Consider the following 25301-nt stretch of genomic DNA (forward strand, 5'->3'; position numbering starts at 1 on the left):
GAGTAGAACCTAGGTTTTTCTTTCTAGTTTATTTAAATCTGAAGCTCTGTTGAAATTTATTCAACATCAAAGCAGTATGAAAACCCTACATTAAGAAGGATAGAGACTGTAAATAAGGCATTGACTTGGAAAAAGCTGATATTTCTTAAATGGAAAGTGAAAATTCTACCATGTGATCATCTTGCCTGGGACTCACAGGGCCTTCATTTGGGGATCTGTGGATTTGTGCTTATTTATGTTAATTATTGCTTAATATGGATTGAAGCTCATCAAGAAAATGAAGATTCTCACCACTGGACCATTGCAGCACCATTATAGACGGTGAAGATATTAAGAGTGTTCACAACTTCAGCTTGATTGGCCTCACAATGAACACTCTTGGTTCCACCAACCAGGAAATCAAGGACAAATTGCATTGGGAAAATCTGCTGTCAGGGACCTCTTCAGAGTACTGAGAAGCAGTGATGCCAGTCTAGAGATTAAGTTGTGCCTGATCCAGGCATGGTCTTGACAATTACTTACTATGTCTCAGAGAACTGGACAATGACTAAGAATGACAGAAAAAGAATCAATGCCTTTGAATTGTGGTGCTGGAGAAGAGTAATGAATATACCATGGACTGCTCACAGGGCAAACAAGTCCATCTTGGAGAGAGTGAAACCATGCCACTCCTGGAGGTAAGGATTTTTAAGCTCTGTGTGATATACTCTAAGCATGTTGCAAGGAGGGATCAGTCCCTGGAGAGGAATATCATACTTGGAAGGGTAGAGGGACAGCACAAGAGAGGAAGACCCTGGATGAGATGGATTGAATCTGTGACTAGGGTAATGGGAATAGGTTTGTCAGAGATGATGAAATTGCCTCTGGGTAAAACAAGGTTTAGAGTTGTACATGGGGTTGCTGGGAGTTGGAGCCCACTGACAGCACATAAGAATAACAAACAATATGGTAATTATCAAAGTCACATTACATAAACAATGCTGAATTATTTTATTCCAGGATTCCTGGTGGTGCAATGGTCAGGCACCAGGCTGCTAACTAAAAGATTGACAGTCTGGCCACTCATATCTGCTCCAGGGAGAACAAAGAGATGCAACTGCTTTTAGTAAAGAGTAAATCCATTTCCTTGGAATTGATTCAGACTCAGTCAGTCGGCCAGGTGGTTGTCCTTCAGATTTCTTGGAACAATTTGGTGAGCACATCCTGGGCAGAATCTTTTTGTTGAAATATGTCAATTGGTATGCCATCAATTCTGGGGTCCTCATTTTTTGCAAATTCTTTCAGAGCATCTTAAACTTCTTTCTTCATTACCAAAGGCTCTTGCTCATACATTGTTTCATGAAATTCTTCTATGTCTGCCAGTACCTTTTGGTACAATGACTCTGCATACTCTTTCCATTTTGTTTTAATGCTTCCGGGATCATGTAATATTCTGCCTAAAGCATCTTTAAGTATTGTAACTCCAAGTTTGGTATTTTTTTTTTCTTCAGTTTCTTCAGGTTAAGAAATTCTGAGTGAGTTTGGCTCTTTTGATTTTCTCAATCCAGCTCCTTGAACATTTCATTGTAATACTTTGTCTTCCGCACTGCCTTCTGGGATCTTCTGTTCAACTCCTTAATATCTTGATTTGTTTTGGCTTCTTGGCACTCCAGTGCAATATTTAGAATTTCTTCTGATATTCATCTTGGTCTTTTTTTTTTTCCTCCTCTGTCTTTGTAATGACCTTTTGCATTCTTCCTGGATTATTTTCTTGATATATTCCCATAGTTCATCCAGTCTTCTCTCATTAATGTCCAAGGCCTCAAACCTGTTCCTGAGATGGTTCTGTCAGTCGGGTGAGATAGACTCAAGGTCAAATTTTGGTTCCTGTAGACTTGATTTCATTTTCCTCAACTTCAGCTTGAACTTGCATATGAGTAGTTGGCAGTCAGTTCCGCAATCAGCACCTGGCCTAGTTTTCACAGCTGATATTGAGCTTCTCCAGCAATTCTTTCCACAGATGTATTCGATCTGATTCCTATGCATACCATCAGGTGAAATCCGTGTATATAGCCTGTGTTTATGCTTCTTATAAAATGTATTTGGAATGAATAAGTCTTTCTGTAAAATTATCTTATTATATCTCCTGCTTCATTTTTGTTGACAAGCCCATGTTTTCCAACTGCTAATCCTTCTTCTTTATTTCCAACTTTTGCATTCCAATCACCCATTGTCATTAATGCATCTCAATTGCATGTTCCATCAGTCTTTGACTGCAAAAGTTGGTAGAAATCTTCTATTTCCTCCTCTTTGGCACTGGTTATTGGTGCATATATGTGAATGATAGTGGTATTCACTGGCCTTCTTGTATACATATATATGGATATCATCCTGTCACTCACATTATATTTCAAGATGGATCTAGAAATGACGTTTTTAACTATGAAACCAACCCCATTTTTCCTTACCTTTTTGTCTCCAGCATAGTAGATCATATGATCCTCTGATTAAAAATGTCCCATGCCAGTCTATCTCGTTTCGCCAATACCTAGTATGTCAATATTTATGCGTTCCGTTTCTTCTTAACAATATTGCATTTTCCTACACTCATGATTTTTACATTCCATGTTCCAATCACCAGTGTCTGTTTACATCTGTCCCTCCTATTTTTTTTTTTTCCATCCTTGAGGGCTCAGCCTCAGTTGCCGTATCTGCTAGTCTAAGTGTGCTCCGTTGTACATGAAGTTTTCAAAGGCCTGCTATTTTGGAACCAGATGGTCAATTCTTCTTCCTAGTCTGTCTTAATTTGATTGCTCAGATTTAGAACATTATCTGACAGACAAACATTTTACAGAAAAGAGCAGATTAAAGGTATTTCCCAGTAGTTGAAAAAACCAGTAGATTCTTATTCACACCCTTGCCAGGTGTGTTTTGAGCCACCCCTTTCCCTGCTTCACTAGTATTTACACTTGCTCCCACCTACGCCATTCAACATCAATCTCCCCTATCCAGCCCTTGATGTGATGGTCTATATGTCAGTCTTTCTGGGCTTCTCTGATTCCTAACACCTCAAGCTGCTGCCAGTTTCTTCCTCTGTGGGCAGTATCTCTTGACTTCAGGAGTTTTGAACTTCTGCTCCAGGATTGACTTCTTGTGACTTAAGGCATCTTCTCCTCCATTTATGCTACAAGAGTTCCCCAGGGGAGATGATGAATCCTATACATTTGGTAGGTTTAGAAATAATCTTTTTTTTATTATGAATGTAACTTCATTTTTCTTCATTTTTTTCCAGCATAGCAGATCATATAATTGTCTGATTCAATATGGTTCATGCCATACCATCTCAGCTCACCAATTTCTGTTATTTTAGGTGTCATTGAGTTGACTCACAAGGACTCTATGCACAATAGTTCTCAACCCTGCTCTAACCTGAGTTAATCTCACTGCCAGTTAGTGTGTCAATCCATCTCATCAAGTTTCTTTTTTTGTACTGTCCCTGTACCCTTCCAAACCGTGTGTCCAAAGTATATCATAAAGAGCTTCAAAACCTTGCCTCCAACAAGCAACCTGGTTTCACCCTCTCCAGGTTATACTTATTTGTTCTCTTGGCAGTCCATGGTATGTTCAAAATTCTTCTCCGGCACCACAAATCAAAGGCATCAATTCTTTTTTGGTCTCCTTAGTCCTTCTTCAGCTCCTGATACATAGCAAGTAATTACAAAAATCATAGCCTGAATTAGGTGCACATAAGTCTCTAAAGGGACATCATTGTTCTTTAGCTCTCTGAAGATGTCTCTGACAGCAGATTTTCCTAATGTAATTTGACTTTTGATATCTTGACTGTTTTGCCAAGAGTATTGATTGTGGAGCTGAGCAAGCTGTAATTGTTAACAATCTCAATCTCCTCCATTTATCATGGTGCTGCCAATTGGCCCAGTGGTAAGAATCTTTGTTTCCTTGATGTTGATCTTCAACCCATATTAAATACTGTAGTCCTTGATCTTATATATCAAACACATCAGGTCCTCCTCAGTTTCTGGAAGCAAGGTTGGGTTATTTACATCCACCTCAGTCTTGTCGTCTTTTTCTGTCTTTGTAATGACGTTTTGCATTCTTCATGGATAATGTTTTTGATATCTCCTCACTTCTCATCTGTCTTCGTTCAATACTATCCAAGGCCTCAAACCTGTCCCTGAAATAATTTTTAAGTTTGAATGGGATAGACTCAAGGCTATATTTTATTTCTAGTGGATTTGTTTTCATTTTCTTTAGCTTAAGTTTGAACTTGCATATTATTTGTTGAAGTTCTGTTCCACATTCAGCACCTGGCCTAAATTTTACATCTGACATTTAGCTTCACCAATGATTGTTTCCACAGAAGTAATCGATCTGATTTCTGTGTAAACCATCAGGTGAGGTCCATATGTCTAGTTGCCATTTTGTTTCTTATAAAAGCTCTTTGCAATGAAAAAAATCCTTGATTGTACACAATTCTATCATTCTACCCCAATTTCATGTCTGTTGCCAAGTCCATGTTTTCTAACTACTGATCCTTCTTCCTTGTTCCCAACTTTTGTATTCTAGTCATCCGTTATTATTAACGAATCTTGCTTGTGGCAGTCTTCAGTATGAGTTGAGACTCAATATCAAGAAAACAAAGAATCTCACCACTGGGCTGATTGGCAGCATCATAATGGATGCTGAAGAGTTTGAGATTGTTCACAGTTTTGGTTTGCTTGGATCCACAACCAACACTCTTGGCACCATCAACCAGGAAATTAAAAGACGTGTTATGGTGGGAAAGTCTGTGGTTAGAGGTCTCTCTAAAGTGCTGAAGTGCAAAGATGTCAGCCTGGAGACTACTTTGTGCCTGATACATGCCATGGTTTTTTTAAATCACTTATTATGCATTGGAGAGCTGGACAATGACTAGGGATGACAGAAGGAGAATTGGTGCTGGAGAAGAGTATTGAATATACTATGGATTGCAAGGAAAGCAAATAGATTTGTCCTGAGGAGGGTGAAGCCAGGCTGCTCCTTGGAGGCAAGGATTCTGAAGCTTCATCTGACATACTTTGGACATGTTGCAAGGAAGGACCAGTCGTTGGAGAAGGACGCCATGCTTGGGAAGGTGGAGGGACAGTGCAGGAGTGGAAGACCCTATATGAGATGGATTGATTCAATGACTGGTATAATGGTGGTAGGTGTGTTGGAGATGGTAAGATTGGCACAGGATAGGGCAGAGTTTAGGGCTGTTGTACATAGGGTCGCTATGAGTTGCCCGTGACTCGACACCACATAACAACAACAACAACAACAACAACAACATGGTTGCATGTTGGATTGATTTATGACTGCAAAAGTTGGTAAAAATCTTCTATTTCCTCTTCTTTGATCATGGTTGTTGGTGCATATATTGGAATTATAGTGATATTTGCAAGTCTTCTTGGTGTCCGCATGGATATTTTCCTGTCACTCACAACATTTTATTTCAAGATGAATCTAGAAATGGTCTTTTTTAATTATTAATTCAACCAGTGTCTAGTATGTGAGTATTTATGTGTCCTATTTCTTTTTTACCAATGTCCAATTTTCCTACATTCATATTTCTTGCATTCCACATTCTAATATTTAGTGGCCGTTTTCAACTAGTACTCTTTATTTTTATTTCCCAATACGAAAGCTTAGCCTCCCGTGCTGTTTCTACTTATCTAAGTGTGCTCTATTGTTCATAGGGTTGGAAGTCCTATTAAGTTGAAAGTGGAGGTCCAGTCTTCTTTGTCTTCCTTAATTTAGAAGTTCACCTTTAATACACTATCTGACAGATAAGCATTTTATCCAAAATTGCAGATCAAAGATAATATAATGTAAGATAAATTCAGTGGCTTCTTGCATTGTCCACTGGTGTCTGCCTCACCAGCAGGCAACCATTCCTCCAGCTAGCACCTGCCAGAACCACCTGTACCCTTGCTCTGATTAAAGATGCCCTCTAAGAATCCAGTTTAAGGAGCTCTGGTGGCTTAGAGGTAAGAAACTGCACTGTAATCTTGAAGGCATGAGATTCAAATTCACCACCTGTTCAGCAGCAGAAGGACAAGCAATCTCCTGCCATATGATTAAACCTCCTCTGAAAACTCACTACAGGGTCAGCTCTGGGTTGGTTCAGACTTGATGGTATACAACAACAATCCACCTTAGCCTGTCAATGTCTAGTATGTCAATATTTATAAATCCCAATCCCCTAAAGCCCCATCAGCACTTGTGTGCTAAGAGAGGCCTAAATGAACCCTTAATATGATGGCTCAGGCCTCCATTTACTTCTGCCTTTTAGTTCTCTCTCTTGGCTCACAAGAGATGATGCCCTTTGGCCTTCTGTTGCACTGCAGCTTGTGGCCCCTCCAACTTGTCTTCTGACAGCCAATCTGTAGGTCTCCACCTTGCACTATTTTTCTCTGCCTCATGATACCCTTTCCTGCCCCTTGAGCCTAGGAGGTTCAATAGAGACCGACCCTAGGTCCAAAAAAAAATCCACAATATTCCTCAATCCTTTTTCTTGGTGTCATTCAGGTCCCTGTCCTCTGCTTGCTTCTGTAATTTGTAAGATAAAAGGTATGACTCAAGCATGAGTGTAAGTTGAATAAGGAAGGTGACATGAGTAGTTAAATAATGGTGGAACTTGTAAGACTGAGACTCAAAGACACAGCAAACCTTAATAATTCTTTATTAACATATAGGTTAGAATTTTCTCTAACAGTATAGTCTCTAGGGAGTTGTGAAGTAACCCAAAGGCAGCACCTTTCTGGTGATTCAAATCTACCAGTGGCTCTTGAAGGAGAAAAGTGGGCCATCTTTGTAGCCTAAGAAATTCTGTGAAGGGTCAGGTTTGAATCAGTTCTCACTTGCTAATGAAAATGAAATACATCAGAAAATGGGTGATAACTACATCAGATCATTAAACAAAGAAAGCCTACAATACAAAGAAATATTGCTTAGGTAAATTGGCACACACTATGAGGGGACAAAATGAAATGTAATATATCTGTGCTTACAAATTCTATAGTTTGCTTTATAGATTTGCTTTTGTTATCAGTATTTCATCTATTCAGTTTAATCCATGCTGCCCTAAGGCATTCTGTGCCATGTTTAAGAGGGAGCTATGGCTATAACTCCTTAGTGTTCACAGGGTTTTCAAAGGCATGTTATTGAAGAAATAGATAGCCCATCCTGCTTCCTAGTCTATTTTAATCAGGGAACTCTAACAAAACTTGTCCTCCACAAGTAACCCTTAAGGCATTTGACACACCAGTGGCAAAGCTCTCAGTATCACAAAACCCCAGCTTATCTCTGAACAGGAAACTGACAGACAAGTACTGTACCATTTGGAGCAATGCTTTCCCCAAACAATTAACACCAGGCCTGAGGGAGAGAAAAAATACTTACCACTGGACTGGTAACATCATGATGAATGGAAAGGAAATTGAAACTGTCAACAGCTTCTTCTTGCTTGGATTCACCCTTATACCAACAGTAAGGAAAAATGGAGACACATTGCACTGGGAAAATCTGCAGTTAGGATCTTTCCAAATTATTGAAGAGTAATGACATCACTTTGAGGACTAAGGTGCATCTGCTTTAGGCCACAGTCTTTTCAATCACCTGTCATGCATCTGAGAGCTGGACAATATGTAAGGATGACAGAAGAATTAATTCATTTGAGACATGGTGTGGGAGAAGAGCACCAAAGATGCCATGGAAAGCCAACAAAACAAAGAGATTCATCTTGGGTAAGGTGTAGCCAGAATGCTCTTTAGAGTCACTTCACATACTTCGGGCATGTTGCTAGGAATGGCTATACCTTGGAGAAGGACATGATGCTGGGAAGAGTGAGGGGTTGGCAAAGGAGAGGAAGACCAGGTGGATTGACAAGGTGACTGCTGCAGTGGGCTCTTCTTGTGTGTCAGAGAGTTTAAGGATGGTGCAGGATAGAAAAAGGTTCAGATCTTTTGTTCATAGGCTACCCATGAGTTGTGATCAACTCAACAACACCTAAAAACAATAGCTATAACTAAATGGTTCACATAAATATTAACATGCTAGACAACAGAGAACTAAGGTGAACTGTTCTCAACAGTAACAACTACAACAACAGCCACCCTAAGTACAATGTTGTAAGTGACAAGATATTATCCATATGCATACAAAGAAGATCTGTTAATAATATAACTAGTATTCAAATATGTGCAAAGAAGAGGAAACTAAAGATTTTTACCAAATTTTGTCATTAAAAAATTCACTAAACATACAATCAAGATGCATTAATTACAATAACTTGTGACTTGAATGCAAAAGTTGGAAATAATGAAGAATGATAATTGGAAAATGGACTTGGTGACAGAAATGAAACTAGAGAATTGAATCTAGTACATTCATTGATTTATTTATCATAAATACCTTTTACAAGAAACACAAATGCCAACTGTACACATGGGCCTTACCTGATGGACTGCACAGAAATCACATTAACTACATCTGTGAAAGAATCACTGGAGAGTCTCAGTATTAACAGTCAAAATCAGGCCATGTTCTAACTTTGGAACAGACCATAAATTATTTATGTCATGTTCAAAGTGAAAATAAATAAGATTAAAACCAGTCCATGAAGAATAAAATACAAGCTTGGGTTTTTTTCACTGGAATTATTACACTCCAATAATCAAAGACTCAGAGGTGTTGTGAGATGATGTCAAGGAGATTATCCATGAAGAGAGCAAAAGGTCATTATATAGAGGGGAAAGAAAAGACCAAAATGGATATCAGAAGGGACTCCGAAAATTGCACTAGAGTATTGAGAAGCCAAAACAAAGGGAAGATATGTAGAAACGAAAGAAATGAATAGAAAATTTTTAAAAAGCAGCTCAAGAAGACAAAGCAAAGTATTACAATGGAATGTGCAAAGAGCCAGAGAGAATTGCAAAACAAATTCAAGCCTCTAGTTGCAATACTGAGAGACACTTGAGATACTAGAATGACCCAGGAAACATCAAACAAAGGTGGCGGAAATATACAGAGTCACTGTGCCATAAAGAATTTGTCAACACTGAAATATTTCAGGAAGTAGAGTACTATAAAGAGCCAATGGTAATGAAGAAAGAAGCTCATGTTGTATTAAAGGCATTAACAAAAAGTAAGGCACCAGGAATTGATGGAATATCAATTATCATGTTTCAACTAAGAGAAGTAGTCCTGGATTTGCTCACCTGTTTGGGGCAAGAAATTTGGAAGGCAGTACCTGGATAACTGCCTGTTTTTCTGAAGGCTGTAAGTTGCATGGGAGGAGATTTTTCTCTGGTGAATTTAAACCACCAGAATAGTGCTATCTATGAGTTACTTAGCAGCACCACCTCCTATGGCCACCAGAGCTTCCTACTATTCATGAAATAAAAAGAAAGAAATTTTAACCCTTACTCTTCCTTGTCATTAAAATTGCAGTTCAAGAACCTATGTTATATTATTAATTTGTTTTGACTAATTTAAAAGAATCTCCATTCTTTACAATAATGTCTGAGTACACTTGGACAATTTGTGAGATATTAAAGGTCATACTAGAGGATGGCTGAGCACGGTAACTGCAACAATGGACTCGAGCGTGTTGGGGACCATAAGGATGACTCAGGACAGGGTAAGGTCCCTGCCTGTTGTTCATGAAGTTACTATGAGTCAAGCTTGATTCATTGACACCTAATAACAACAATGAATGATTAAGTAGAAAACATAGATATTTTTAAGTGTGTAACCTCCCTACAATGGTGAACTACAAATTATTTCTTTGAAAGTTAGAACTGCTAATGAAGCAAATAACTAAAAATCTCCCAGGTTCTTGTCCTCGTGACATTCAAAATGATGTCTTCAGGGAATACTACCACTATCAAACGTGATTTCAAATGAATCTGGGCATTTAGAAAAGTAAAGTTTGTGCAAACTTGATAACATCAGGAAGAAATTATGATTCTAGACTGGAAGCTGGAAAAAAAATAACAGGCGATGACATGCCATTTTTAGAGGAAATATTTTCATCTTTGATGCCTCTATGTACAAGGTGAGGATTGGGACAAACATCAGATGTAATTATATAATTGAAAGTGATTTCCAAAGTCAGAGTGTGAATAAGATCCCCTTTTAAAGTTTTGTCTCTCTTCTCCACCAGATCTCTGCAGTTCCAGAACAAGGAAAAGAGAAGAAAGAGGGCTGTACATCTTTTGATAGGTTGTTTATTTGTGTTGGTGCTCCATGTTATTATAGGTGAGTTATTCTAACATACACACGTCTGACATGGTGTAATTAAGAACCCGTTTATCCTTTGAGTGCATTGTGTTATGTTCTGTGAAAAAGCAGAACGATGGATAATCTCCTCCAGTGCAATTTACTGCCTCTGAAAATCAACTGACTGTCAGCTAAACATCTCACAGTCTGTCAGGAGTAAAACAAAAGAAGTTTTATTGAACAATAATATAGCTCAAAAAAATAATACAGCTCAAGCTGCAAAATGCAAAGTAAAAATACAAAGCACTCTATTATTCAAGTGGAGAGAATGAGCTAGCTGTATATCTAGATCGCAAAGGGAAAATAGAGGCTAATGACTGACTATAGAGATGATGAGCTGCAACTGAAGTCCTTTACGATAAAAAGGCCAGCCATTTGGCTATGAGAGGGTGAGCTACGATATAGGTGAATAAAACCAGCTAGTCTAGTTACACCTCATATGTTTTAAGTCAAGTTATACATGAGAGTTATGAGCACATTTTTCTTCAGGAATAAATTCTTTATATCTTAACATATTCTTCCCAATTTTTTTATCCCTGATCTTATGTTTCCTCAGAACTTGTGTTGGTCCCATCATTCTTATGTCTGACACAAATGCTTGCAGTTTCAATTATTTTTCTAAAAATACTTATACAGTTTGGTAATTTAAAATATTTTATTATTACTGTAGACAATAGCTATGGAATGAATGCAAGGGAGGATTACAGTGAGGGGCTAAATATTATGGTGAATGAATAAAGAATCAATTTAATAAAATTGTCCTCATGTGAACTACTCTTATTTGAAGCTGAAGATCAGTGGTTCACAGCCTCAGCTACACTGACGATTCACCTGGTGAGTTAAAAAAATGCTGATGTCTGCTTCTCATCTCCAGAGGCTCTGATTTAATTTGTCTAGAATTCTGAATGAGCACGGAGAGTTTAAACAGTCCCCAAGTGATTAGAATGTGCAGCCAAGGTTGAGCCAAGGTTCGCAGCCTCTGTTGCACTGAGCTAAGCCAGTGCTGATTGCAGCATCTTCTGCGCTATCTTGTTTTCTGAATGGATATATCCCAAGATAGTAAACTGTGAAGTAGTTACATACTTTTGAGTGTGAACAATGGGAAGCACTGTGTTGTTGCCTCAGTTTTAGATAATGTGATAAAGTTGGTAAATATGGGAAATCTCTATGAGGTGGTTGATTCAGTGACTGGGGTAATCGGGCTGGAGTGTCAGAGGCAGTGTGATTGGCACAGGATAGAGCAGAGTTTAGGACTGTTGTACAAAGGGTTGCTATGAGTCGTAAGCGACTGGACGGCACATAACAACAACAACAACATAAAGAGAAATGTGATATGTTACTTTTGAAAATATTTAATTTTTTGTTGCAAAACAGTATACACAACTAAACTTTTAGACTTCTAAATAAAATACTGCAGGATTGGGACTATATTCCCCTAAAATTGTGTCTTGGACACATAGGGACCTGAGATTGTTTAAAATCAAAGGTTCCTGAAATTTTTCCAAGTTATCCCTATTTTTTGGTATGTTCTTTTAAATATACACTATGATACAACCATTTCACATTTCAGTATATAATTGTTGGCATTTGCATATGTTGTGAAATATTAAAATATTAGTGGTAAGAAGCTGTGCTGCATTCCCAAAGTCACATGATTTGAATCTACCAGATGCTACATGGGAGAAGTATGGACAATCTCCTCCCATACAATGAACTACCTCTGAAAACGCACTGGAGGAGCAACTATAGGTCAGTTCCAACTTGATGGAAAACAACAATAATAAGTATTTTCAGCAAACAAATATTGGCGAGGTTGTGGAGAAATTGGAAACTTTGTTTACTGATGGTCATTATTGTTGTTATGTGCCATCTAGTCTACTGAGACTCATAGAGACCCTATGTACAACAGCCCTAAGTCCTGCTCTGTCCCTTGTCAACCTCACTGTCTCAAACACATCTATCCACATTACCCCAGTGATGGAATCAATTAATCTCATTGAGGGTATTCCTCTCCTGTGCTGTCCCTCCATCCTCCCAAGCATGATGTCCTTCTCCAAGGACTGGTCCCTCCTTGCAACAAGTCCAAAATATGTCAGATGAAGCTTCAGAATCCTTGCCTCCAAGGAATAGCCTGGCTTCACCCTCTTACTGATGGTGGGAGTGTAAAATGGTGCAAACACTATGGAAGACAGTATGGCACTTTCTCAAATAGTTGGGAATATAAATATTATTTTACCCAGCAATTCCACTACTAAGAATATACTCTAAAGAAACCAGAGCTGCCACCCAAAGAGATATATGCATATCCATGTTTATTGCTTCAGTATTCACAATAGCGAAGAGATGCAAGCAACCTAAGTGCCCATCAACAAATGAATGGATACAAGAATTACGGTATATTCTTACAATGGAATGCTATGCAACCCTGAAAAACAAGGAACTCATAAAATATTACACAACATGGGTAACCCTGAAGGACATTATGCTGAGTGCAATATCTCAGTTGCAAAAGCCCAAAGACTGCATAACACCACTGTTATAAAACAGGACTGCCATGAGGGCTGGGGGAAAACTAAGTAAAAAGGGGACAAATGATACACACTGCATTGGAACAAAGGAAGGTAAGACATATTTTAAAAGAATATATGATTAGACATTTATATGATAATGGCCCAGAATAAGAGTTGCATAGCAAAGTAGACTGGAAGAGGAATAAGGGGAAGGGAGGAATTTATGCAACAATGATTGAATATTAAAAAACCAAAAAAGTCAACTGGGGGGTTGGGAAGAACATGTGCAACAAAGAACAAATTTAAATCTAACTTTTCTGTAAACTTTCATTTAAATCACAAAAAAGAACTATTTTTATAGATGCCCAAAGTGAAAATATTCCTAATGTAAACTTAAAAGTGTAGAGTATAAATTTGGCGCGGTGTATAGTCACAATATATATTATTTTCAGCACACTAAAAAGTTACTGCATAATTTATTAATGTCTCACAGTATGCCATTATTTCTTTTTTAACTTATTTTTCCCACTATAAATCAGTTTGTCTACTGAAGATTGGAAGGTATATAAAAACCATAAAATATAGACATAACTATGTAGACTTCTAACAAGGAAAAAAAATCTGATATTTACTGCATAAAGTCAAGGATTGTAGTCTGCAATGTGAATTGAAGCTCAGCTTTGAGAAGACAATGATTTGCACCATGATAGATTGAGAAGAGATTGAGGTTGTTAACAATTTCAGCTTGCTTGGCTCCACAACCACCACTCTTGGCACCGGCAGTCAGGAAATCAAAACAAACAAACAAACAAACAAAAAACCAGAACAAAACAAAACACCCCCCCCTCCGAAAAAAACAACAACATGATTGCCTTGAGGAAATGTGCAGTCAAGGACCTCTCCAAAGTACTGAGAAGCAAAGATGTCTGTCTAGAGACTAAAATGCACCTGATACAGGCCATGGTTTTTGTACTTACTTCCTAGGCATCACAGAGTTGGACAACGACTAAGGATGGCAGGAGAAGAATCAATAACTTTGAGTTGTAGAAGAGTATTGGACAAGCCATGGACCACCAAGAGAGCAAACAGGTCTGTCTTGGAGAGGGCAATACTCAGTTCATCCTTGGAGTCTAGGAGTTTGAAACTCTGTCTCACATATTTTGGGTATATGGCCAGAAGGGACCGGTGCTTGGAGAAGGACCTCATTCTCGGAAGGGTGGATGGACAGTGCAGGAGAGAAAGAACTCAGATGAGATGAATTGATAAAGTGACTAGGATGATGGATGTAGGTGTGTGTTCAAGTCCGTGAGATTGGCTCAGGACAGGGTAGGTTTCAAAGCTGTTGTGTACATAGTGTCGTTATGAGTCATAAATGATTCAACAGTACATAACAATAGTTCCCTTACAAATCAATAGTTATATTGTTGTCAAAATATAATATGTAACTATCTGAATAGACACAATTGACAAAATAAATGAAATGAATGTGTTCCGTAGTTCCTCAGGTAGCTCTTTTGGCGTACTAGGTAAGAAATTGCCCTGCCATCCCAAAGGCAGGCAGAACTAACCCACCAACGTCAGTCTTCTCCTGTGCAACTTATAGCTTCTGAAAACCCACTCGAGGATCAGCTGGGAGTCAGTTCAGATTTCATGACACACACATAGGTACTCATTTTTCTTCTTGTGTGTAGTCAAGTCTGCTACAACTCACAATAGTCCTATGACCAACAGATCAGAACCTTGCCCTATCCTGTGCCAACCTCATATTCTCTGATTTGCTTGAAACTCTACTGTCACTGAGTTATCTCATTTAGGGTCTTTTGTTTCACTGACTTCAATCTTTTACCAGTGAACTCTAGTGGCCTAGTGGTAAGAAACTGCCCCGCCATTGCAAAGACATGCAGTTTGAATTCACTAGCTACTCTGTAGAAGTCTGAGAAATCTCCTCTCATCCCTGTGCCTTGTAATTTACTGCATCTGAAAATGCACTGGAGGATCAGCTATGGGTCTGTTCTGACTCGACATTACAAAATAGTAACAACTACCTTTCCTAGCACAATATCTTTTTCCAAGAACTGATCCCTCCTGACAACATGCTTGAGGTATGTGAACCAAAGTTCTAACATTCTACCCCCTATAGAACACTGGATTATATTTTCTCCAGCAGAGACTTGCTTGATCTTTGGCAGTTCATAGGATAGTCAAAACTCTTTGCCAGCTCTTTGGGTTAACCTTGATAGTACAGATTTTTGTCCTGGATTTTATCATGTATCTTAGGCCACTACAAGTACTTTTGAATAAAAATAATGCATTATTCTAACATGATTCGGGGATTAAGAACAGAGAAACAAAGCTTTTGGGATTGATGATTTACTCATTTTAAAAACATGGTCATGCTGTACATAGATGAATGAGGCCTTCTATGTTTCTCTACATGTTCATTTAGGACAAATATGTTGTTGTTAGGTGTCATTGAGTTGAGTATAATTCATAGGAACATTATGAACAAAGATATGAACCCTGTCCTTTTCTGTACCTTCCTTTTCATCTTTGATAAGCTTGAGCCCATTACTGCAGTCACTGTGCCAGTCAATCTTATTAGGGCCATCTTCTCTTTTCCTGACCCTTCACTTTTCCAAGCATGATATGCCTGCTATTGATAGTCTCTCCTCTGGATGCATTTTTTTCTTTTTTTTAATTATTATTAAATCTTATTAGTTTTAATGAACATTTACAGGAATTTTGGGTTTTCATTCCTTCATTGCTGCACCATTCTCTCTACCCTCCTCCCCAGTTTGTTCTTCTTCCCCCGCCATCCGAATGTCTGTTTTAATTGTCCAATTGCCACAGTGCTTGTCAAAGTCAGTTCTGATTAATCTCCTTTGTCAGTGTGTCCTTTGCCATTCCCTATCACTCCTCCCTGAGAGAGACTTCACCCTGATTCATAAGGAAAAGGGGATGGCGTATTCTCTTAGCTACTTCCTGCTGAAAAGGGACGCTGTGGGTTTCAGGGTGAAGATCTTCTCTCACTACTCTAAAGGGCCCCTTTGGCAGTAGGAAACACATAGACTATTATGGAGATTGATTTTGGAATTTAGATGCACTGTTATTAATTGTGCTTAGCCGTACATGTTCATATCCTTGAAGATATTTCTTCATGAATAAGGATGACAGAAGAATTGATGCCCTTGAGTAGCAATGTTGGAAAAGAACACTGAATATCTCAATGATGGATGCATTTTTTCTAAGACATAAAGATTTGTTCTTTTGGCTGTCCATGAGATATTCAGTGTTCTTTTCCAACATTGCTACTCAAGGGCATCAATTCTTCTGTCATCCTTATTCATGAAGAAAAGACCAAAATGAATGTCAGAAGAGACTCTGAAAATTGCACTAGAACAACAAGCTGCCAAAACAAGTGGAAGAAATGCTGAAGTAAAAGGAATGAGCAGAAGATTTCAAAGGACATCTCGGAAAGACAAAGTATTATAACAGAATGTGCAAATAACTGGGGTTGTAAAATAAAAAGGGAAGAACTCATTCTTCATTTCTAAAATGGAAAGAATTGCAAAACAAATACAAGGCTTGAGTTGTAATACTTAGAGATGTTATGGGGCGTATATGAATGTCCATAGTAATGGAATTCAACACCTGTTAATGGCAAGCTTTAAGACATTTGGGGGGAGATCTGGTGGCCTAGTGGCAAGGATCTGCAACTACAATCCCAGAGGTGAACGGTTCGAATCCACCAGATGTTCTGCCAGGGAAAGAGGGAAAATCTCCTCCTATACCAGTCAGATCTGATTTGATGGTACACTCACAAAAAAAAATACATTTGATAAATGTAATTATTATATAATGTTTACATTTAAATTATTAACTATAAAATTACCACATTTATTAATTATTAATATAATTAGAAGAAAATTGGCAAGTTACCAAGATGCATTTTTTCCAGTATACTTTTCTAAAGGTGTATATTCAGTGCTTCAACATTACCTTTAATTATAGAACACATCATTATGAAACATTTGTAATATATATTGTATAAGGTTTTATTAGTTTTGTTTTTTTATGAAAAGAAAATCTTCACTGTCTCCACCATCCCCATCCCCCAGCTTTAGTAATCACTCACCTTTTGTCCTGATCTACCCATCCCAGATATATTATTTCTGTCCACTTTATTTTTATTTTACATTGGTTTGCATACAGATTTTTTATACATTATATAATTTATTTGTTGCATTTCACACATTCTTACGTTCACATTTCAAAAGTGTTTCAAATGCTCACTCATGTATATTATGTGTTATAACATTGAGCACCATTGATCTCTAACAGCTCTGCTTACCCAGTCTTTTCAGGTCCCCATTGGATCTTTCCTAATTCCTTCACACCTCCCACCTTCCCCTCACCAAACTCTGTTATCCTAGTGATTTCTCTCCTTTGCCCCTCTATCCTCCTCCCCTTCCCCTTTTGAACATTTACACACAACTTAATCAATTACCCTTCTATTTTTACAATAATGGTTTATGCAGTCTTTGTCCTTCTGAGACCAAGTTCATTTACTCAGCATAATGTTTTCTAGATTCTCCCATATTATTCTACAAAGGTTTTTTCCCCCCTCTTTAGTGTTACATAGTATTCCATTGTATGAATTTACCATAATTTTTCAGTCTATTTACTGATGGACATTTGGGCTGTTTCCATTTTCTTGCTGTTGTGAATAATGCTGCTGTGAACATAGGTGTACAAAACTCAATTTGTGTCTTAGTTCTATTTTCCTCAAGATTTTGATATAGATATATGTTCGTTTAGAAAGAAAGAGAAGGAAAACTGGAGAAAATTGCTTTTGAATGATGGTTTCGGGAAAGAGTACTGAATATACTGTGGTGTATCAACAAAACTGCCTTGGAAGAGGTAAAGCCAAAATGTGCCTTAGAAGTGAAGAGAGTGAAATTTCATCTCACATGCTTTGGACTTGTTATCAGAAGAAGTAAATCCCTGCAGAAAGACATAACGCTTGGGAAAGTTAGAGTTGGAAAGAGAGATAAGCCTTCAAGGACAGGGGATTGACACAGTGGCTGCAATTGTGATGATGGTTAAGGGTTGGATAGTACTTCCTTCTCTTCTACACTATATATGTAATAGCTCATGTACATAGCTACCTTACAATAACAACTTAGTTAACTAGATATGGTTTATAATGTATACAGAAAATGAAAATGTCTGGCAATTGAGTATAAATTGTTACCGCTTGCATCTGAAAATTCTACTGGCTGAATGCCTGAGGTTGTTTCTTTATGATACTAAATGCTGACTCATGACAAGTTGGGCTACCATTGAAGTACATGCTTATGTCATTTTTTATGTGACTTGAACTTCTTCCAGTGTGATGGCTGTACTCTAAGAAGAGTATTTCAAGATACTCCTAAGAGAGAGTATTTCAAGATACACAGAAAGATGCTACAAGATGCCACTCATCACAAAATTTAATTGAAACCTACCAATAAGAGCAGCTCCAATTAAAGATCAGTATACATAGATTCCAGTTCTTTCTATGAGGAGAAGACTACACAAATACAAGGACAGGAATCAATAGTATTTCCCATGTAAAACACTTAAATATTTACTTTAAGACTGTGCTTTGGAAAATAACACTGGAAGTACAATATAATTTTTCTTCTGTAATTTTAGTAATATCCCTCTTTGCCAAGTTTGCTTCCCATGAACTGTAATTGTAAATTTTTTTTTCTCAATAATTTTATCTTCATGTTCTTAGTTTCAGTTTCTGATCTGTTTTATCTCTTTTCTCAGTAGAACAATAAAATACACTGAACCACATGACTTTGATTTCTCTTGTCAGGGAACTTTTTTTTCTGTTCTTAGATGGAGTCAGTCTGACTCCAGCTGCAGATTTGTACTTCTGATATACAACAGATATATGCCTTTATGGTTCTTTCATGAAATGTACTCTACATCATCCATATGAAGTCTGTTTATTTTAAAGTATTTTAAATTGATATTGTCTGAACCAAAGATCAGTGGTTTGAACTCACCAGTCACACTGTAGGAGAAAGAGAAAACAGTCTGTTTCCTGTAAAGATTTGCAGCCTTGGAAACATCACAGGGATATTTCTAATCTATTTTATAGGGTTGATATATGTTAGAATCTTTTTTATTACACTAGGTTTTGTTGTGGGGATTTTACCCCTCTTCTGAAGCCCTCCTTTTAGATTCTGCCATTTAATTATGCTATGGCAGCAGGATATACCTTTATTCTGTAACGGATTATATCAGCAGGAGGCATGACAAAATAATTAAAAAAATAAACTCTAATGACTTCATTTTTCAGTTAGCAGGAAGGAAAAATCCCTTATAGACACACTAATTTGTATCTACATAGATACAAGTGACTTGATGTTAAATATTTGTAAACTGTTGGTATATGTTTTTTGTACTTTTGGTACAAAGATTTGAAGGTTTGATAATATGAAACTACATAATATCTTTTATGTTGTTGGTTGTTGTTCACTGTAGAGTTGAGCACAACTCAAATCAACCCTATAGGTAAAAGACCTGAAACCTTTCTATAACTATCATCTTTTCTCAAAGTTCATAGGGTTTCCCAAGGCATGTTGTATATGTATGTAGAAAAGATATATCAGGCAAAGAGAAAATAGATTTTAGAAACGAAGATACAATCAAAAGTTTAAGAAAGTAAGATCTGCATTGTGAAACTGGTTACTGTGAATTGTGTGCTTATGTTTGAATATCCCAATTCTTATGTCTATTATTGAGAATTATCATATTTGTATGTGTGTTCAAAATACAGGTTGATTAAAACTTGGATAAAATGAGATGAAATGTGAAAAAAAAACCCTTACACATTTTAAGCTCATTAAGTAATATTGGGGGATTATATATTTATAAATAATTGTTATGTATGTCTTATGTGTTAACATTTTATATTCCTTATGTTAAGTTGCACTCCATAATGAATTTTAATCATTGTTGTCTTGCATCAGTAAGTTTAACAAGTTGTCTTAGTGTTCCACAAGCAAAATTGAGTCATCTGCGTATCACAGGTGGTGTAGTGAATAACATGTCAGACTGCTAACCAAAAAGTCAACAGTTCAAATTCACTAGCTTCTCTGTAGGAGAAAATGAGCAATTCTCCTGTAAGATTTAAAGCCTTGGAAAACTAGTGATATAAGTGTTTTTATATGTCAGAACCTACTTGATGACAGTGGGATTGGTGGTTTATCACATTTATCTGTATATGTAGTCAGTTAATTTTGACAAGCAAAGTTACGTTAGCAATATTGCAAGTTGTTAATAAGCAATATCCAATCTTGACACTGTTTCCTTTTTCATATTTTTCCAAAGTAGTATTATACATATAGTTTAAATAAATTTGTCTGACATACTTTGGACATGTTGCAAGGAGGGGCTAGTCCTTGGAGAAGGATGTCATGCTTGGGAGTGTGGAGGGACAGCACAGGACAGGAAGATCCTCGATGAAAGGGATTGATTCAGTGACTGGGGTAATAGGGGTAGATATTTTGGAGATGGTGAGTTTGGCACAGGTTATGGCAGAGGTTAGGGCTGTTGTACACAGGGTCACTATTAGTTGTAAGTGACTTGACGGCACATAACAACAACAACAACATAAGAAAAATTAATGGAGATTGTCTATGTTATATTTAAAAAGAGAAAAATTTGAAGAAATATAACTGAATAAAAATAAAGTTGGACAGTCCCCACACTCCACTCTGTACCACCACTCTCTTTGCACTACCACGCATATCCTCCACCCTGCAAACTTTATTTTCTTTCCCAGAAGGTGTTAAAATTCAGAGGAACCCCTGTCAGAAAATGAAGCAAGCTGGAGTGTCTCCCTCCTGATCACCCAAATGTGTAGGTTGGCCATTGTCACCAACAGAGCTTTGGGAACTGCCCTGTTTGAATCCTGCCTTTTCCTGGACCTTTGTTTAATCTCAGAGGAGCACCTCTCCTCCAGAAAGCTGCAGGAGAGGAAACAGACATGAGGGTTGGCCAGCAGCACCAGCTGATATTTGAGAATTGCACTGTTGTAACCTTGCCTCTTCCGTGGGCCTTTGTGTGCTCAGATGATAGTGGCTCCCCCTGACCAGTCACAGGAGTAGAGAAGAGTGCACAAGGTGGCCATTAGCACCAACTGAAACTTGGGGACTGCACTGTTTGGACCTTGCTGCTTCTCTGGGCTTGTGTCTGCTCAGACAGAAAAATTACCCTCCAAACTTATTACAGGAAAGGAGGTACAAGGGTTAACCAGAGTTGCAGGAAAGGAGGTGTAAAAGTTGACCACTGATAACAGCTAAGGCTTCAGGAGGACAATTTTGGGACATTTTTGCTTCCCTGGTCCTTTGTCTGCTTAGGCAGGAGTGGTTTCCTCTTGACTAGGTACATGAGAGGAGAAAATTCCACTGGTCAGACAAAAACACCAACTGAAACATGGAGGGCTGCACTGTTTGAACCCAGCTACTTCCAGACCTTTTCCCCCGAGGAAAAGAAACTTGACAGAACTCCTAGGACTTTGTCTACCTCTGGGGGAAAATACCTTCTCTCATCAAACTAGGACAAAAATGAAAGAATACCACCACATCTGGAAAAAGAGAGAAACCCCAGCTCCCTAGCCCTTAAAAGACAACTAGATGAGAAACTTTCCACAGGAAATGAGGAACAGAGCTGTCCAGTAGGAAAGATTGCCACTGGGAAACTGAATCAGGGCCAAACATTTAAAGTCTGCAACTTGTCAATAGCATCATAAAGTTAAGGAACTGATTACAATCGACATAGACACAACAAAAAACTGCTACACACATACCAAGAATAACTTGACATAATGCCAAGGAAGCAACAAGGATGTTGGAACATTATGGAAAAACAAAACAAAAAATAAAACAAACTTTCCCCTAAGAAAGCATATCAAATTTTACACCAAATGTATACCCCAGAGACAGGGGGATAGAAGAAATATATCAGCATGGAGTCATATGAACAGCTACTGAAGAAATTATACTTGATGGAAGAAGAATTGTAAATATAAAGTGAATAACCTAGAGACAGGGAGACAGAAGAAATGTGTAATCTCCTCCTTACAATCTCTGCAAATCTACTCGAGAGTCAGCTATGAGACAATGACAATTACTTTGATTTTTCATATCCTGAAGAAATCCTCAGTAGCAGTTCAGTGGTAGAATGTAAGTGTTCTATGTAAGAAACTATAGTTTGACACCCAGATACATGCATCTCATGTGAAGTTACCATTCATCTGGCTATATCAAAATAGCTACTAATGACATTCTAGGGGGAAAAAAGACTGCTTCCAGCATCAATGAATCACAAATACCTAGAATGAAGACTATCATTAATACATATATGTATATTAATTGACTGCAGGCTACTCCTTCATTTCAGTGACCTCTAAGCAAGCTCACAGGTGTCTACACTGAGAAACATCAATTTCTCTCAGATCCTATCTAGAGTATCCACTCAGGTATTTCTCATCTTTCTACTAATAAATCTCAATACTATCAAACCATGAACATACCATGGACTGCCAAGAGAATAGAAAGGTATGTCCTGCAGAGATTAAAACCAGTTTACCCTCTGGCAAGATTAGGCACTTTAGGGGTTGTATGGCAATAGACTAGTTTGCCCTTTGAAGACAAATGTTTTGAAACTCTATTTAATGTAAGTTGGTCATGTCATCAGAAGGACCAGTCCTTGGAAAAGGATATATGGAATGCTTGGAAGGGGAGAAGCCTGGCACAGACGGGGAAGACACTGGAAAAAACGGATTAGTACAGTTACTGTGTCAATCACCAGAGATAGTGAGGTTAGCTCAAGGTAGGGCAACGTTCAGAGCCTTGTTCATAGGATCGCTGTAAGTCATAGTAGACTATCAATACATAACAATAACTATCAAACTTATCTTTCTTTTATTCTATGTCTTGGAGCCCTGAATGTCTGCTTCCTTTAGCTAATAAAATAATCACTGAACTCCCTTTTCTCTTGCCTGTGAATTTTTATTAAAAGAACTTGTGTTGTTTTTTTAAAGAAGAAAAAACAGGGTACAAATAACAAAGTAATGGACAAACAGAAAAGAGCAAAAATGCAATTCAGAATTAGAAGACCAAATGGCAGGATTTTTCAACACAGTGAAGAGGCAAAGTGTTAAACAGAAGAGATAGAACAGAGAGCCAGCAACCTCCGAAGACCATAACTTCAATGAGAATCTATTAGAAGGAAAAATATAGAGAAGACAGAAGGAAAATAGAGAACACATAACAATCATGCTGGATAAAATCAACTAAAAAAAACATATGTATGATCAGAATTCCAGAATAGAAGAGGAGGGAGAAAAGCACTGAAAAATTATGGGGAAGAGTTACTAGAAGAAAATTTTCTAGATATCATGAAAAATAAGGAAATCAATATCCAGGAAGCTCAGCTAACACCAAGTGGACTAGACCCCAAAAGAAAAACATAAAGATATATCATAATCAAATTTTACTAAATCAAAGAAAAAGAACACGAAAAGCAGCAAGAGAAAAGAGTCACCTACAAAGGAAAACCAATTAGATCAAGTTCTCACTTCTCAGAAGAAACCCTGTAAGAAGATAATGGAATGGTATATACTGGAGGCTGAAAGAAAACAATTACCAGCCAAGGATCCTGTACCCAGTATAGCTCTTCATCAAACATGAAAAAGAAATTAAGTCATTTGCAGAAAAACATAAATTTGACAAATTTGTGAACTCAAGACCAGCTCTACAAGTAATATGAAGGGAAGTCCTCTGTCTTCGCCATACAGAAAGCAAAGAAAAATGGATGAACCAAAGTAACCAGCAACAATAGGTGAAAAATGCAGCAAAATGGCAAAAATAAAACCTGGTCTGTCAATAATTATACTTAATGTGAAAGACTCAATTAATACTTGAAAAGATGTAATAATAGGCACAGTTCAATGATCCTTAAATAAAATTCAAAGTATATAATTGTATGAAGCACAATGTAAATGAAAGACTATATAAAACACTATGAATATGAATATGAGTTATATACAATGTAAATAAATTATTACATGAAGAATGAAAAGGAGAGGAGGGGTAGAAAAAGAGAAAGGGTAATGATTATTGGGCTGGTGGAGGTTGGTGTGTGGGAGAGTCACATAGTAGGGAAAAGGTTCAGTGGGGGTCTCAGGAGAATAATGTGATAATGGACCAAGATAGGTCCTAGTTAATTGTATGAAATACTGTGTATATGAGAGATTTCTCAGGAACCTAATATACTTGATCAAAGCACATTTTGTATGCATGATTATATGCATATTAAAAAAATGTGCAGGAGGATGAGATATTTTTCCAAGACAAAGAAAAGCTGGATATTGTAGAGTGTAACTCTGCCTTTGGCCTGTACTTGATTCAAAGTACAAAGGGAAAGATCCTCCCTGAAGATAAACTTGTTAAAAATAGATTTTTTTTAGTGGGTTCTGGTGCTTAGTGGAAGAGAAAGATTAAATCTCACTTCTTACTCTGAGGAGCTTTGTATTTGAATGGATTTAGAAATCTACCTTGGACTTTTAATTGAAGAAGTTCACATTTTGAAAGAAAGGCAAGCAGGAAAGAGAGAAGAACAAAGAAAAAGTAAAAGACTGAGAGAGCTGGCAAGTGTGCTCACTTATAGGAGTCACTTGGACCTACTGGAGTGGAAGTTGGAGGAACATATGGTGAAAAAACAGGTTGAGCGTGAATGTGTCCCTTATCACTGTTTACCTAGCATGCTCAGGTGTATGGACAAGTTAAAAAAGTGTTTTTGCTCAAGGAGGAGATAATCATGTGGATCCCTGTCATTGATTTAGCCCCATTTAAGGGCTAAGACTGAGAGAAAGTACTGACAGGTTTGGAATGCAGGGAGAAGTATCAACTCCTGAGTTTGGGGCTAACAGCCATTTGAGCCTAGCCACAGATGGCTGGGGATGAGTTGCTAAGAACTCAACCAGATCAAGAAAGGATTCATGTTGTAAGTGACTCTTGATTGCTATAATCTGATGGTTTGCTCTGGACTGGACTTTGCTTGTAGATGCAGATGCTCAAAGTTTCCAAATTGAACAGAAAATCCTTCAGCATAAAAAGTATGCTAGTTCTGAGTACTGGTTTGGTAAGGATGAGCAAATCTTAAATTAGTTATATAAAATGAGTATATTAGTAGCTGGCTTACATGCTTACATGAATGTGGTCATAAGTAAGATGATGTAAGGGGGGAAACCACCCCAGCATATACATGAATGTTATACAATGTTAATAAAAATTATAAAAAATACAAAATGCAAGCATAAGACAGTGTATATGAATGATTGTATGCAAACCAATAAAATAGTTAATAGTGTCAGCGATTAATAAGACAAAATCAGTAAAATTATACTTGATGTAAAATGATTGGCTA

The sequence above is a fragment of the Elephantulus edwardii genome, unplaced genomic scaffold (genome assembly GCF_000299155.1).
Source record: "Elephantulus edwardii isolate Elephantulus edwardi_28Jun2011 unplaced genomic scaffold, EleEdw1.0 scaffold00100, whole genome shotgun sequence".
Taxonomy (NCBI): Eukaryota; Metazoa; Chordata; class Mammalia; order Macroscelidea; family Macroscelididae; genus Elephantulus; species Elephantulus edwardii.